We start from the raw sequence: 17,090 nt of genomic DNA on the forward strand, positions 1-17,090 counted from the left end.
CAGCTTTCAGTGTATTGGTGTTGCATCATGGAAAGGCTGGCCTTCTTCCTTTCCTTTCTGCAATTTTCTTCTTAAGAGCATTCACACACGGATACAATTACATTAACATTAAGCAAATTGTTGCTTTAAAAAGCCATTGTAATTGAGTGACAGGTGCTTATGACTGAATCCATTTAAACAATATAAGACTAAAGTTACTATTCAGGGAGCTGCTTAGCATCCTGAGTACTCACTGACTTTCGAGTGGAAATGCTGTGGTGATCAGCATCACACAGTCAGTTTGTAGTTCTCAGGTTAGAAAGTATACGATAATGCTATAGAAGTTCAGGTGGCACTTGCACTATATGTCTGGATGTCAATGAATCTGAAACTATGGTAGAACATGGACTAGCAATAGTTTTATAGTAGTGTAACAATTTTCTTTTAGATAGTCACTTTTTGTTAACAACTGAAGGAACTTTTCTGCTAGCTCTTATTGCATTGCAGGTATTAAAGTATTTATAAACCTATGAGAACTGTATAGATATATTTAAAACATGGCTACAGAAAACTAAATTGAGACAAGTGTCTTTTCAACTTAAAAAATGATGCAACTTTATCTTGCTGAAGTTTTGAAGTATTTGTAAATATCCTTTTACTTGAATGATTTGCCACAGTTAGAAAGAAAAGGCAAATATAATGTGCATATAGAATTAGTTAGCATTAAGCTTCAAACTCTAGTCTGTGCTCTCTTACGCCAGATTTAAATCTTAATTTATTTTCTTTATTTCTTCAGGTAGTTAAGACTTATGAAGATGTGACACTTTAAGATATGCCTGGAAATTAGTACTTTCTTCAAGGAGTCAACCATCTAATTTATAAAGTATGTTGTAAAAGGTAAGGATGAGCTTTTGTTAAATAGTTAGATCAGGACTAATTCCTCAGAGAAGCCAGAACTTCCCTTGTTCTTAAACATGGCACTTCTCAAAGCAGTAAGTACCTATGTTTAGAAACTAATCCACTTTCCAAATGACATACACTTGATAATCTACTAACTTCCTCAGGATAAGATTACAGTTGATAGTATTTTGATCTCAGTATTCTGATTCTTCCAATGCTGATTGACTGATAAACCAGGTTCTCCTACACAGACGAGAAGAATTAGAGAAATAGTGAATTTTGCCTCTTAAAGCCTCAGATATAGGCTGGGGATTTAAAAAAATAAAAATTCTTTGTAAGCAGTAAGGGTTTTTTTGCTGAATAGTAAATTTGCAGTGCTAGAAAACAGTGATTCATTAATGTAATGTAGAACAATAAAGTGATGTTGATTAGAGACCAAACATAGCATAGAATCCAAGTGACTTTAATATGTAATGTAGAATATGGTAACTAAAATATAATACATAAAGCGTATGTACATCAGATATGACGTATATGAAAAATAGTTAACAAAATATGTTAAACAGCATATAAATGCATGTATCTTAGTTACATAAGAAATCATATATGTACTGAAACTTTTATTAATCTGCTACTCAGATTTTTAAATGGTACTTGCTTCAGATTTCTTCCCTATTCTTGAACTTAACAAGTTTGCACAAACCCTCCTTTTAGGTGTGTATACACACTCATTATGCATGTATATGTATGTGTAACATGCATATTACTCTAGGACTTGTTGCTAAGTTCACATCGCTCACATTGGACTGGAATACCTGAACACCATTTTAATACTTTGCTTTTGGAAGGAACACTTACCTGAAGTTCACACGGGTCTGATATTTCTTCCTACATTTTTTCGAGACATTTACACTCCATTTCTGTGAAGTGATGAGTGCTCTCTCCATTCAAAGCAGTAAGTGGGGTTTTATTAGGGATACTCAGGTACCTAGTCTATGTCCTGTGAGTTCCCAAAACACCTCTGAAGGTCTAGTGAACTCTGCCTTAAAAGAAGGAATGTCAAGGATTGATGTCTTTAGCAGAATATAGCTTTTTAAAAATACTTTTTCCAGAGCATTTTTCTGCATTTTAGTGAACCATGAGAAGGGAAAAACAATCTTTCTTCTTCCTTGGATGTTGTCTTTAGCACAAAGATATTGTTGTTCTTTTAATTATTATTCTGATCATAGAAGCTGATCTGAAATTTTGTAGCCACAAAAGTGGTCTGTGCAAAGTTTTCTGTAATTTATCTTAATTTTCTGTATTACCCATTTAAAATTTAAAAAGCTGTCTAACACCAAAGCGGAATGAGAGTATGGTAGGCTGAAAGCAGGCTGAAGGAACTTGTTCTCACAGCTGCAAACTGCATGAGAAATTGAATATTCACATGTATGGATTCATTTCACCAGCATGTCTTCATTTCCTAAGGAGACATTGCTCACATAATATAACAAGTTTAATCTAAAGATTTTCCTCCAAACAAAACAGCCAATCTTGGTAAACACCTTGTTCCATATGATCTTGAAGAGGTAGATTTTCTGATAGTTCTTTAAATGGAGAATGATTAAGCCCTGAAGATTTTTGAGCTTCCCCCAACATTGCACTAGCAGTCATGCAACTCCACGGGGAGAACTCAAATAGACTACCCACAGGCATTTTTCTGTGGTGTGTAATGCAGATCCACAGTTGTTCTTTTGGCAGCACGGATTGAACCCAGGACCTTTGAATCTCAGAGTGCAATGCACTTATTGCTAGAACTGGCTGTGTCCATAAGCTCAACGGCTGCAGGTGGCTCATAAATCTACGTGCCTCCCTGCCGCCCCCAACAGAAGAGTGAAACTGTGGGCTGTGTGTGTCAATACTGGGCCTGCATAAGAGGAGTAAAAGCCCATCTTCCCTGTGGTTTGTATCAGAAAGGAACAACTGTCCAGGCACTGATGGTGCCACAGAGCCCAGCATTGAAGTCAGTGAGGAGGGCAGAAGGAGTCCCTCAGAGGGAAGCTGTTTGCTTCTCTCTGCATGAAGGGCAGAGACCACCAGAGAGGGGATCTGGGTACTTTTAATGTAAGCAGCAGCAGGGACTGGGGAGCTCTGACAGATGAGTGTGACTTACAGGGAGAAGAGCAGCAGAAGGAGAAAGAAGACTCCAATTTGGGAGATAGATAATGTTAGACAAAACGTTTGTTGCTCTGTGCCTGTAAGGCAAGAGAAATAATTCTCTCCTTTGAAATGCTGTCTCCTGTGCTGTGTGGCAGCAAGGTGACTTTTCTCCTTCTGTTGCCTTTATTTTCCTTTACGATGTTGGTTACTTAACCTGAAATCCAGGGAAGATATGTGCAATATGCTACAGAGTTGAGAAATTCTGCCGCTCTGCTCCCTTGAGGCTCTGTGCACTGTGTTACAAGAGAGTTGGTGAGTTAAAATAGTGGAGGCCAGTGTAGTAATTACAATGGAAAGGGATCACTTGTGTGAAGAACAACTAGTTTTTGTAGGCTCTGTCTGTTGCTGGAATGTTAAGCCCTATGGTTATTACTACTTGATGAGCCCAAATCTAATGTGCCATTTAGTATTTCAGGAAAGAATGCCCGTATGATGAACTGCTTGGCATTTCAAGCTTTTATAGGTTAAATGGCAAATTCTTAGCAGTCTCCAGAGACATAGTTTTATGCCATGGAAGAGAGTCGTGGGTACCTGTAATCTAAGTTTTAAGGAGATGCTTGTGGTAAATTGGCCGCATTCTGAAAGTTGACTTGTATTGTCAGTCTTGGGGTGTTGGAGAGAACCTCTCTCTTCTTGGTAGTAATACTGAGAAAGTGCATACCATATGTAGGGGACATTATTTCATCTTACAGCATCATAGTCTTGGTGCATTATACTTTTTTTAAAATCCAGATTCTGCAAAATGCAGATGTCATTTAAATACTGTGGTTACACATTCTTGCCATTATAAATGGTTTAAGGTAGAAATCATCTTAACTTTAGACATCAAAATTCAGGCATCTAATCTAAGGTATTTGCCTAGGAGCCTTATATTTTCAATAGAGAGACTGGAATATTTCCAGACAGTCTTTCGTCAACCTCTGTAGTTGTTTGTCTTCTTCTGTTTACTATAGACAAGGTACGGACAGTTACCGACAGTTACCTTGATGAATAAAGCTAAATGAGATCACAGAATCACACGGAATCACAGAATGGTTTGGATTGGAAGGGACCTTGCCACTTCAGTGAATTTTAGGAATAAGGTTACCTTCTTCTGTACCAAGGTGTGAGCTCACTGTTGAGTCAGGAAGGAATTATTTTTCTCTAGCTTCGGTGCCCAGCTGCACAGGACCTTCTTCCACTTTTTCCTAAGACAGCAAAACTCAAGGCAAAGATATTGTCTTGAAATACGGTTTGAGGCAGGGTCCTAGATGAGGAGGTTGTTAACATCCCATGGCCAGATGGGACCATTTCATCATCTGGTTCCATCTACAAAGCACAGTTGTTTTTTTCAGTTTATTCTCAGATTATAAAACAGCCAATACTAGATTCGAACTGGGGTATGAAAATAATGACTGTTCTGTTAAACTGACTCCAAGGATGCCACAAAAAAATGAAAACTGGGTTAACAATGTATCCTACTTAGTACTTTGAACTGATTTTTAAATTGGAAAGGAAGACTTTGTATAAGATTAAGTACAGCTGTTATCATGGATATAAACAGCATTCTTTCTCCCCTTTAAAAAAAGAATCAAAGTTATCTTTTTGATGGTGATTTTCAAGTATACCTCTTTATCCTATTCACCATTTCTGCTACATGATAAATACATGTCTTTGGACAATATAGGGCATACTATATTATGCCTCCTGATATTTTTATTTGTATGTTTACAAAATACCTTTCCCCAAGCAGTAAATCTTGCCATACTAATGTAAACTGCAGTCTAGAACCTTGTTGCTTTAGGATGGTTAAACAGTTGCCATAAAAGATATAAAGCACTTCTGTAAAATTCAAGAAAAATTAATGCAATGGAAAACAATTTTACCTCTGCCAATTTTACAGCTGCCCAAGTGAATACTTATTCTGCACATACCTGTATTTTAAAAATATAGTGGTATTTTCAGTTGTTGTGTTGCACAATGTGACAGAAATAGGATATCTTTTTTCTTAAACCTTCTTGTCATGGCATGACTTTTTTAAAAATCCTACTGAAGGGTTTTGTGTTTTTTTTAAAAAAGAGTATTAGTTATCACCCATCAGCAAACATGGCCTGAGGGGTGGTGGTGTTGTCAGGAACTCCTAACTGTATCAGTCAGTTAGATGGAGTAGCATGATCTTCTGCTGCAACACCTCTAGTGGGATCTCTAGAGAGGAATCAGCGTTGATTCTGACATCAATATAACGCCATGGAAGTATGTCATGCTATATTACACATGGTGGGGGCAGCATCCATATCTACAAGTGGGTTCTTCAGCATTGCACCTGCAATATAAGCAAAAACATCTTAAGTGCTCACATATTTATTTCAGGTTTTTATTTAACAATATATTGTTGAAAGAATGAACAAAGGAAAATAACTAAAACCAGAAATAGAAACTGGCTACCACCAGAGTGCAACCAGGGACAGATTAGCAATGACAAAAGAATTTCCTGTTTTGTTGATTCAAAGTAAATACTGTTTCAGTCACAGAATACTGCAGTGATTAGCATCAAAACCCATCTCTTCCTGTAACTCCAGTAAGTCTATTACTTAATGGGCATCAAGGTATCTACTGCCATACCACACACTGAGAACACTCTTACACAGCAGGGGGTACAAATGCTGTGAACAGTGTCATTGCCTTGAGTTGTGGCACAAGAAATTAAATAGTCGTTGTCATCCCCCCCAGCCAGATGCCAGCTCTGGCTCTCATTTTGTCCTGTTTTCAAAGTTCAAGTCACAAACCCCGATGTAGTTGCCCTGCACACTTCAAAGCTACATGCAGTGGCTCTTTATGGAGTAAGAAATATGCCATCTGCATCTACCCGCAAGTGTCTTTTTAGCAGGAGTTTTGTCATCAAGCTTCTGAATTTTCATGAAATAAGTAAAGCGCTCCCCAGAGCCCCCACCACTCCTACAAATGTGGTTATATTTTTTTCATTATTCTTGACAGTGAGTGATGCAGTTCAGTGGTTTCCCAGCCTTTTTGCAGAGGAACCTCACCTTGAGGAACCGTAGGTGGAGATCTGCGATCAGTTATGTTTGGCTTCAGTATTCTTCCCCAACTGCAGCTTTCCCATCATCCCCCCTCCCCAGTCCAGGCCTCTCAACCTTCCCTTTCTTTGATGCTGTCCTGTTCCCTTCCCATGACATCTCTGTCTCTGCTGCTGGCTCAGACAGCAGTGACACTAAAACTGAGCAAATAGATTTGGATGGATCAATCAGTTTCTGCCTGGTGTCTCTCGTGTGTCCCCTTCCAGGCCAGGTAGAGTCCTTTTCCAGAGCTCATCTAAGTGACTTGCTTGGAAGGCACTAATTTAAAGAAGTCCAGGATTAGATGTTGAATGAGGCAGTAGAGGAAAGAATATGCCTAGTCCTCCCCTAGACAGTTCTGCCTTAGTTACTCCTGAAAAATAATATCAAATCAGCTTGATGGACCTCTCTGGTGTATTGAGACTTATGAGCTCTTGTAGATGTAATTCAGAGTATGGCTATTGCTGTGCTCTCGATTCCGTCCTGCCAGCTGCTAACATCTGCCCCTTGTGAGGAGGAGGCTACAGAAATGTGACGGGACAGGCAGAGGAGGGCAGCCTGCCTGATGAACAGGGCAGGGCATCCCCGTGAGGGGACGCGTTCACCAGTCACAAAATCATAGCGTTACCTAGGTTGGAAGGGACCTTTCAGATCATCAAGTCCAACCATCAACCTAACTCTGACAAAAACAATCACTAAACCATATCTCTAAGCACTATGTCTACCTGTCTTTTAAATACCTCTGGAGATGGTGCCTGGGATGGGCAAAAAAACCTTCTGTATCAGCAGGAGCTCACTCTTAACATGTTCTCAGTGCAAGCTCTTAAGTAAAAAACAGTTATTGCCCTCTTACTATCTTTATTTACATTTCAGTTTATATAAATGGAAGACACCTCTGTACCCCTTAAGTGGTTACTCTTACTCAGAAACTCATACTTAGGGTCTCCTGTCCACAACCAGTCTGTCGGCTTCCCTAGGCGGTAGCATAAATGGCTCCCCAGTTTGTGCCCACCTTCAAAGTGGCTGGGAACAGCTGCATTCCTGCCTGCTCCCTGACCCAGGCAGGCTTCCCAAGCAGGGAGGAGGCTTAATCCTTCGAGAATCCCAAACACAAATACTGCAGTGGTATTTGGCAGACCAGCACAGGAATTTGGGACATTTGTAGGCTTACTACAGTGTATTTTCCTTGATCCGGAGGCTGTTTTTCCACGGGTTAAGTGTGACTGACGAACCAGTTTGCCCGCTCTGGCAGCGTGCAGCACAGCCTGGAAGCTGGCGGAGCGGCGGTGCGGGACTCCCGCGGGATGCGGAGCGGCAGGGCTGCCGGTGCAGCGCTGACACCTACCGGCTGATCTCCGGCTTCCGGACCCCGGCTACGTTCCCTCTGCTATTGCCGTCTCGGGCAGGCGGGTCCTTGCTGCAGTATTTTACATAATAGATACGTTTCCGTGGTTGGGTTTTTGTATGCCGGGATTGATGAGACGAGGTCGACTGCAGTGAGGAATTTATCAGGTTGACTCCCAGGTTATGTCATTCCTAACATTTTTTGCTAACAAGCACGGTTTCTTTGCCATGCCCCAAGTCATTCGGGATACTTGCCAAAAATGAGAGAGTTTTGGCACCTGAAAATCCCCACGTAACCTGAATGTTGGCGGTCCCTGAATAAAAGCAAAGAGGTTTAGCACGCGCCTGGAAAAATGATACGAAAAGCTGCTAAGTGCAAAGGCCTTCTTCAACTGTTTGGACTGCTGTGACTTCTTTCTGTTGCATGTACTCTGCTAAGTTCCCAGTGTGTGTCCTGTCTTCAGAGAGGTCCTGTCAGCTTGGAAAGTAATGTACTTTGCAGATCTCTAAATCCCCATCTGCTGTAAAAAATCACACCAAAGCCCTGTCACCCTGGTGAAATAAATGTCATATCTATTTTACAGCAAGGTAAGTAAAAGACTCAGGGTGGTGATTTGCTTATTCAAAATACTACATGTCAGCATCAGAGTTGGTAACAGGGTAGGGGAGTTCTTAATGTGTGTCCCCTGCTCTGGACCTTGGGACATGCTTCTTGACAGCCCAGAGGACAAGGACAGGAAACAAAGCAATGGCTTTTGTAGCAATTGTGAGAAATGTCCACCGTGCAGATCTTACCTGATGATCTGAATTGCTGTGAACTCAAAAATCTGCCTGTAGTCACTGAAAAATCTGACAACATCTGTGGGCATCTTGGCCTTCACAAGAATACAGAAAGGATTTTGATACCACAGCGTTCCAGGATCCGTATGTCGTGTGTAGAGCTGTGGCACCTGGCAGAGGCTGCCATTTACAGTATTATGGTCTCAGAAAGTTTAAGCCAGAAGGACTTTAATGACTATATTACTTGCTCAGTTAACTCATTTCTTGAGGCAGTGTGTTGTCAGCTGGCGAGCACAGGGTGGCACAGCAGAGCAGCAGGTTGAAGGAGAAAGGGTTGCAGCAGGGTGGTAGCTCTGGTAGCTGGCTTTTCAGGTCCTGACAGTGTGCCTGACAGTGCAGGAGGGCTCTGCAGCCCATAATTTCTGAGGTCACCATCCTTACTGCTAAGTCCAGTTGTCTGATAGAACGTCTGACTTTTTAATATCTCCTGGGCAGCTCAGTCATTTCATCTACAGATTCCCTAGAATTTATGGGTGAATATCAGCTCAGCCTTTACTGGCATTGTTTAATTAAACAGTTACTTCTAGCAGCTCTCCTTTTCTGATGCAGTTTTCATGACATTTCAGCTGTACCTGCAAATTAAAACTGTGGGATAGTCTCAGTGATGTCCTGACTCTCAGTTCCTTTCTCCTACAAGCACATTTGAAGATTTTTCTTGTTTCTGGTGTGATTTTCCTTTTATCAGTTGAATTTCTAAGCCTTGTTGTATATGCTTTGATTTTTTTGTTTATTTTTCTTTTTGCATCATACAGTTTTCTAGGGGTTACCTGAGGAACATATTCCAATCTTTCATCCACTGGAGCAGAACACTGGCCCTTTAAGGCCAGAAGGGATGTTTTGCAAGATCAGTTGCTCATGTGCCTAAGGAAATCTGTTTAAAAATATTTAATGTAGCCTTTGCTAGAGAGAAGAGTGTCTTGGGAGCTATTAATGTCAGAGGCAAGTTAGAATGTGGGGCCACCAGTCCCTTAAGGGCCTGGTTTAAAGAATCTTATATAGTATGGCATTATAAGGTTTCTCTTTCTCTTATCTGGGACAAAGATATGTCTGTGTAATCAGCCTCAGAACTGAGAGTGATTAGATGAGTGAAGTTAACCATGTATCTGAAGGAAGATTGGGCTAATAATGGACTATGCAAGCTGGGAGAGAAGCCTCCTGATTGCAGTTGAAAGGGGACAAGAGGAGGAGATTCTAAATCAAGGAAGTCAGGACTGGGAGAGTAATAACAGCATCAGTTAAGTGATAAAGACAGACCCCAATGCTCCTCACACCCCACCCACCCACTCCCCTCCCAAAAAAAAACAAAAAAAAAGAAAGCTGATTAACTTAAGTAGACACCGGGAAAGAGAAATTGAGGCAGGTTCTTTGCAGGAACAGTTTCTGCCATGAGGGAATGCCCTGAAGCATTCTTTGTCTAGCCTGTCCATTGGACTGCTGTAACCTTGATGCCAAGGTTATTTAATAGCTTTAGCATTATCACGCAGAGCTAATTGCTCCAGCTGGTTGTGTAGATTAGAAGTTAGCTGGGAATTTTCTGACGGAATGAATTTCAGATGGGCAATACACTACTTTTCAAAAGTTTGAATATTCTTTGTGGAAATTGAGTTTTACTGGAACAAAATAGAATTCTTCCAGGAAAAATGCTTCACTGCCTAGAAGATTTGCCAATTAGTAGAATAGAATTGATCATAAGCAGCATGCACATAACAGGCAGATAATCTATCTCAGTGGTCTGCCACGGAGATGTTCAGAAACTCCCTTTCCATGGAAAGTATGGGTTTAAAATACTGTAATCATGAATTGGCCTGAGTTTTAAAAACCAAAAGGACTTTAATTTCACAGCCCCTCAGTTTCTCAGGGCATGTACCATTTCTGAATAGTGCCTTGAGCACCCTATTGCACATTAACAAAAATAAGTACAATGATTTCTATTCAGAAGCACATTTTGCAGGAAACTTCCAACACTTCTGGCAATACTAGGTTGGATTTCAGTCCTGCTGAAGACTGAACACCCACACAGAAAGAGTGCAGCTGTGCTGGTGCCCCATGAGTTTAAGAGGAACTCTGTGCAAGGGCCAAGGGATCTCGATCTTGTCAGTCAGTCCTTTATGTAATAATATATCTCTGAACACTGTGCATTTTTGCTTGCTTGTAGACCTCAAATTCTCAGCCTGAGTCAGAATGAGCTCTATACGGAGAAGAAATCCAGTGCATACTCCTTGTCCATCTCCAGCCTTTATATGCCACTCTAGAGGTCTTAAGAACCCAAAACAGTGATTTCTAGACAGAGCAGAGGTTCTGGCTCAAAGGCCAGAACTATACCATAGATTTTGCTATGACACGCTTATGCACAGATCAGCACGCTGGAGTGTGACCTGACAAACAACGAATTTGCCAGGAGTCCCCTGTGTGAAAAGCCAACTTGTCACTCCCAGGGAATCAAGAAGTTATACGGTAAAAACTTTTTTTTGCTGTTATAAGCTGCATCTGCCTTAGAATGCTGTGCCAGCATAATATACTGCATAATATTATAATATATAATACTCGTGCTGACAAAGCACTCTGAGTGTGGACCTAGCCCAATCTGCTAGCCCCTCCTTTCCCCAAACTACACGACAGAAAAGGCACAGAAAGAAAAAATTGTTCCTGTAAGTTAAAATATCATCACATGCTTAATGCACTTGATTACATGGGCAGGGTCAGGCTGTCAGAATCGGTCAGCAATCTCTGCTTCCAAACGAAATTTGCAGTTTTGCTGTCTGCAACTTGTTCCCATCCTCATTCTCTGCTTCACAGCTCACGTTCAACCTCTGAGTCAAGGTCACAGACAGTCTGAAAATCAATTTTCTGTGCCTGCATTACACCTTCCTCAACCTTATTTCTTTTCTTATCTCTCTTTATGAAAGAGCTGCCTCCACAGACCTATGTCTAATGCATGGGACAAGTTCACATGTGCAAAATCTTTGCCATATAGGAAGTCTATAATAAAATAGCCTGTAAATAATCTGTTCCCCTAGCTATCACGGGCTTTTCAGATTATTTATATTGGATAGTCATTTGAATCTTGTCAGTGATGCATTGTGCTACTGTTGATTGAAATGGTAATGAATGCAATACAGTCTCTCAAATTCTTCAGTTTTAAAAAAAGATATAATTTACAGGCAGTTAGCAGTGTCACAATTGCATCTGGCTCATTGATTGCTAAGTACAAGCTGGCTGTGTCTGCGGGGTCTGGATTGCAGCAAATCCTGTGTCATCTTTGTGTTGCACATCTGTGGTGTATCTGCTGACTTGCTAAAGTTAGGGTCAGCAAAGCAGACCCTAGCAATCATTAGTAAGCACCAAACTGGTCTAAGTATGTTTGCAATTAATTTTCCTGAGCCAACTCATTTTCTTTTGCTGGGTACAGACCACTATCCTGCACGTCACGGGAGTGGCCTTTGACTCAAATTTCTCTCTCTGTTCTCACATGCAGACTATGTCCGCATCTGGTTTATTCTGTGCATAAAATCCTTTTATCCATATGACTAAGGCTGTAATTCATGTTCTGTTCATTTTGCTTCCGAGGAATCAAAATTTCCGTTTCCTTTGCCCTTGATAAGCACAGTCTTGCCTGTTCATATCCACTCAGAATGTTGTCACAAAGATGGCATTCTTCCATCTGTTTATACCAACCCAAACACCTGTCACTGCGTATTCCCCCTCATTTCTCTTACTCTGTAACATCCATCATTTGGTGGTTGACCTCACTTCCAAGACTTCTGAAGTCCAATCTCTATCCTGTCAGTTGTATCCTGGTCTACCAAGATACCGTTTCTTGTTTATGATTAGTTAACAAGACCAGTCCGCATTGTCTCCTTGTTACGTTTCCAAAGAAGAAATTTAATGTTTTGCCCTATGGGGCTTCTTGTGTTTGGAAGTCCATCCCTAAAAGTATGATAACATGAGATGACACTTCTGTTTCTGATGGGCTGACTGGTGCTATCTCTTCGTTTCCTTTTACTCTACCATCTGTCTGTATCCATCTGTGGGCATTTGCTTTGCATTGTCATTTCTCAACATCATTTCTAGCTCTTTGGAGTACAGACCCAAAATCTGATCTTTGTTTATACAGCATGAGGGGAGGAGGAGGGTAAAGAGGAAGAAAGTGAGGCATCTGGGTCTGGAATATCTGGGCATGGCAACAACAGAAATTATTACAAGATCCCTATTTTTTGATTTTGCAAAACTAAAATTGAAATTCAGTCTTGCCTGAATATTCTCTATGGCCAACTATCCTTGATGCTATAGCTTACAAAGTCCTGCTCATTTTTTACATCTTCAGTGTATTTATAAGGCCAATTGTTATACTGTTTTGGTAGTAAGCAACCATTATACAGATCTATATAAGTTTTTGCTAAGCTTCACTGGAATGGAAATCTACATGAAGCAGTGATGTGACACACAAAGAAATCATCCTAATTTTCCATCTGGAACAATTCCAGATTTAAAATGAATGCTTACACTCTCAGAAACAAATGAGTTTCACTTCCTCTTATTGAAGAAGGCCAGACAGCAAGAAATAGAGCTAGAGAGAAATTGCCAAGTGTTACATATAATTTTATTGGCTTAATTTTGAGCCATGATGAAATAAGGTAAATCCTTCACTTTTTCCGTCATAAAAGGTCTTGGGTTGTGTAGAGTTTTCAAAGAGGTAAAAATAAAATGGACCATTTCCAGATCAGAACTTCAGATGACTTGTTGACCCTTCAGCAGAGGAATGAGACTGACTGGGGCAGCCTCCCATACTGAGGGAGGGCTGTTTTATTCCAGGAATAAGGGTCCCCGCTCTGTACCAGAACCCTTCCGTCTGACAGAATGGAAGGCAAGCAAAGAAAATAGCAGCTCCTTGATGTCAGGCTCACCTGCACTGCTTCATGGGAGAGGTCTAAAAGTTCATAGGTCTCTCCAGTGTCAACTCAGAGGAGTTCTCTGTGACAGCCTTGGGAGGAGATGGTGCCTGTCTGAGCTCAGAGGTTGTGGAGCTCTGGTGAAGAGGCTTTTTGACATGGTAATCATTTCCAAAGAAGATAACTGCACTATTAGAGAAAATTGCACTCTCAAAGGGGGTTATTAGCAGATGAGAAAGCCTTGCTAACAAAGTTCTTTATTTTCTTGCAAGTGTCTGATTCACACCTTGCAGGACAGGTAGACTGAGGAAGCCATCTATACCTCTGGTGCTTTAAAAAATGGTGGGGTGTTTAAAGAGCAATTCTTGAAAAATGCTTCTCTGGAAATAAAGCTAAAGAGACCAGGTAGACTCGTTAGATGCTGAGATCTGGTCCAGGCAGTCTAAGTTTAAAGTTTAGTGACAGGTATCCAAATTACAGAACCATACAAACCAGTAAAAAGGAAACACTGCTGCCATCAGATCCTTGACCTTTGTCTATGGTGCTCTGGAGAGAGCACCTGTCCCAGCGCCTGGATTTGGTTCTAGACAGACTAACTAACAGTAACTGCAGGAGAGGCTGAATTATGACATGTACTGTATTCCATCATCAGACAAAGCTGGCTGAAGTGTGTTTGGCACTTCACTGGGACTGCCAGAAGCTCTGGGGTCTTTACCAGCCAGGACTGGCAGGGCAGTGTTGGCAGTGGGACTTGTCTTTCGGGTCTTCAGCAAAGTCAGGCACTGAGGACCCTATGGTCCTACCGGACCCTGTACGGTCCTGCAAGTCTAATTTGTTTTGATGGCAATAGGAATATTTTCTTTAGTTGACCTTCCCACACCTGGTGTTTCTAACCACAATTCACACATTCAGCCTCCTAACAAAGACCCTAAGCATTAAAAATGTATGAGACCCTGGTGAGAGGGACAGCTGAATGGCTGCATTAGCACTGAAGCTGAATTATTGATAGAAAGGGTGATTTTTACTTTCCTTTTAGCTATTGAATAATAGCTGAAAAGCTGCACAATAAGATTATTTTCATTACTCACGTAAATTACTTGTTCAGTTAAAAAGAGTGAGAAGAACAAATGAAAAGTGCCCTGTGGTGGCAAATATATTACACTTAAATTTTTTATGTTCTGGAGTATTTATTCATTTTGGACATATTTTCCAATAAACGTGTTGATTTAACAGAAGTAATAAGGAATGTTTTGTATAATTTAGGAGATAGGAATGTGCTTTTTTTTCTCTGAATGTAACTATGATACTATCAGTGAAATTTATCAATAGAGAACAACTGATGTGTTTTGTATTAGCTGGTGCCCATGCTAACCCAAATAAAAAGTGTTATTTAACAGTTGAAATTACCAGAGTGACTAATATCTGGTCTTTATAATTACTATGTTATTGAATCCCTCAGTCTTCCTATGTGTGGTATGCCACACTGAATGTGCCCATCTGCGTAGCCCTGAAGAAATAAGTTTGTTTGATTCTGCTTTTCCTATTTAGTTTGGTTGCAATAAAAATAGTGGCTATTAAATCTTTTCAGGGATTAATAATCTGTTTGTCTTTCTACGCTGCCTTTGGCTATCAGATCTGCTGGCTGGTTATTAATGTACCCAGCAAGAATCCTGTTGCAGATTTCAGTTAATCAATTGTGTTGAAGGTATTAGATGTCATGGTGCCCTGAATTTTGGATAGACAGTTGCTTCTGCATTTCCACGTGTGCTACTCTCCTGCAGGGCTGGATGATGTTGACTTTGAACCGGACGGCTCCTTTTCTATCAGCTTTGAAATTTTTTCAGCACAGACTCAGCAAGTATCTGGTAGGCTGGCTGGGTAGCTTTCTACTTAAACCCCTTTGGCAATAATTTGAAAAAGAGGAAGAAAAAGCGAGTTTCCTTTAACTGAAATTATTCAAATCCATTCATTACAGCCTCTGTGGAAAAGTGGGATTTCCAAAATAGTTCACTTCCGTTCTTCTGTTGGTATTTTCTTATCCAAAGAACCAAACGTAACACAGCTATCAGTATTGCTTCATATAAATATCTCAAAATGTTAAGTTTTAGTCATGGTAGGTATTGATTTAGAACCCGCTCAAATATCTGGAAAAATCTCCATGGATTTGGAACAGTCTCTGCAACATCTTATTGATGGGAGGCATGCTATTTAATACAGCAAATCAGGATTAGATTTATGCAGAATTGTACCTTGTAGCAGCCACACAGGCTTGTTTCCTTACACATCCCTAGCTGTTACAGAATAAGCAATATCAATGCACTTCTCAGTACAACCCTCCTGCATGACAGCCTTCAACTATCCAGCTTCAATCCCCATGCATTTTCGGATCACGAATTTTCAATAGGGATGGGAGGATTTGGTAAATTTTGTGATGCTGAAGACTGTCTGGTAAGAAGAGAAAGGAGCCAGTCTGAGTTCACTGTGAGTAGGCTGCTAAGTGCCTATCCAAGGGTAAAACAGAAATACGTACCACTGACCTACTTAGTGTTGAGCCTCCATATTCCATTATTGATGAGCTGATCTACTTAATGCCCTCCTTGTTGCCTGCAGTTAGTTCAATGGCAGGATGATTTCAACTATTCCTTCATCTCTGGACTAATGTAATTAGAACTTCCCTGTTTTATAGCCTGATAGTCTGACCCAATGGAATATGTACAGCTGAAATATATAGGCTGAGTCACAATTTTGGACCTGCTTTCAAAATCTAAATTTAAGCACACAAGATTGTAAATTTTAGTCTGCAGGGTCTGATAAGGTGTATAAGGAAAAACACCAATGGTGATAAAGTCTTATGCTTTGAGCTTGCAGTTTAGAACTGATCCATTTTGGTAGGGTGTTTTATAAGACAGTTTCTGCAGGGGTCTGAAGTATTGGCATTACATTTTTTGGTTTTATATTGTTAGACACACTCCAGCAATAGAACTTGCTTTTCTTTGTTAAAGAAACTTAATTCCTCTGACAGCTAAAACAGCAAATGGTGATCCCAATAAAACTAAGGTTTTATTCTAAGAATTTCATTTTTGTAGTGTATTTTAAAATTATCTATTTTCAAAACTTGCTTTTAGGTGCAGTATATGTCATGCAGGTAACTATAGAGATGAATATAGAGTCACATCTTAACTAGTGTAAGTGACTGCGCTCACATTGCTGAAGGAGGTGATTTTAATTTTGGAAGCTAACTTCTTTTTTTAACTGTCAGAGATAGGAATATGATAAATCGAGCTGTCAGGCATGCGTGGGGTGGGGAGGAGGGAAAAAGGAAGTCTTTCTGTGCTATATTTAGCAGTGTTCGTGACGTAAAAACAGCAATTGGTCTGGACTGTAGTAAGTTCTTTAAGTTTTATGACCCTGTTATTTAGAACTGACTGTATGGCTACAGGTTTGACTTAATAGCAGCCTCTTAGAAAAACAGGAAGGAAAAACAGTGAGTCACTCTAGGACATGCCTTGGTAAACACCTGAGGGTAGGCAAAGGGCAAATGCCCAAATTATTTCCTTTGGGCTTTGTAACTTCTAGGTTCCTGCCAGATTGAATAGCTTGCATTGCCAGTGATGGGGTAAAACAAATCACAAGGGCTATGAACTGTGGAGCAGATTTTATGTGGAGAGATGAGCTCATTTCCCTTCCCGTTGAAAGGAAAGGAGCATTTCCTGCAGGCTGCTTTAGAGTGCTAAAGAAGTTAAGCCATCCTTGGCTTTCCTGCTAGGTGAAAATCTCATGTTAAGTTAAATATTCTTCTGTGGTTTAACATACTTTTCAGACACTAAGCTTTTTTTCTAATACTAGAAGTTAAACACACCATCTCTATGTGAAGAGTGGCAAGTCT

At 40.4% G+C, this 17,090-nt stretch overlaps 1 protein-coding gene across 1 annotated transcript in view; it reads right to left on the bottom strand.

Annotated features, from left to right (window-relative positions):
* Positions 1 to 1,333: 1,333 nt before the first annotated feature.
* Positions 1,334 to 17,090, bottom strand: part of AMER3 (APC membrane recruitment protein 3) — a 42,284-nt gene continuing 26,527 nt past the window's right edge. The window contains exon 3 of the mRNA XM_054207196.1: positions 1,334 to 5,380. The gene's annotated coding sequence lies outside the window, so the exon portion shown is untranslated. The remainder of the gene's footprint in view (positions 5,381 to 17,090) is intronic.

This window comes from Rissa tridactyla, chromosome 6 (genome assembly GCF_028500815.1).
Source record: "Rissa tridactyla isolate bRisTri1 chromosome 6, bRisTri1.patW.cur.20221130, whole genome shotgun sequence".
NCBI classification, from domain to species: Eukaryota; Metazoa; Chordata; class Aves; order Charadriiformes; family Laridae; genus Rissa; species Rissa tridactyla.